Source organism: Octodon degus, unplaced genomic scaffold (genome assembly GCF_000260255.1).
Source record: "Octodon degus isolate 3935 unplaced genomic scaffold, OctDeg1.0 scaffold00005, whole genome shotgun sequence".
NCBI classification, from domain to species: Eukaryota; Metazoa; Chordata; class Mammalia; order Rodentia; family Octodontidae; genus Octodon; species Octodon degus.
Window position 1 is genome coordinate 168350 of NW_004524581.1, and position 505 is coordinate 168854.

A 505-nucleotide genomic window follows, 5' to 3' on the forward strand; every position below is an offset into this window, starting at 1 on the left:
GCTGCCGCCGCTCGCCGGGTTTTCGCCGCAGCCCGGAGGCGGGGCCCCGACGCGCCCGAGCGCTCCCGCACGGGCCGGGGCTCCGGGTCCCCCCCGCGTCGCCCTGCGGCTGCGAGTTTGCGGTCTGTGGCTGGGGCGCTCTGTTCCTTTTGGGGAAGATGGGAGTCTGTGGAGAGAAGTTTCAAAGTGGGCGTGAGAATCTGAGGTTCGCAGGTCGGAGTGCTCAACCAGGAGTTAACCACAGTGTCGCGCCCCTTGGGCTCTGTAGGAAAGAGGATGCGCCAGCAGTTCGTCTGCGGCCCGAGCCGGGCGTCCCCGCCCGCGCCACCCGCTGCGCCCCAAACGGTCTGTCACTCTGACCGCTGTGAAACCTGTGCGGCCTCCCCGGGCGTCTTCCCGCCCTCGCGCGGCCTGTGCCTTTCCTGTGGGGAGCAGCGCTCCTCTCCGCTCCATATTTCTTAAAAGTCAAATAAAAGGGCCCGAGCCCCAGGGGCCCGCGCTGCGC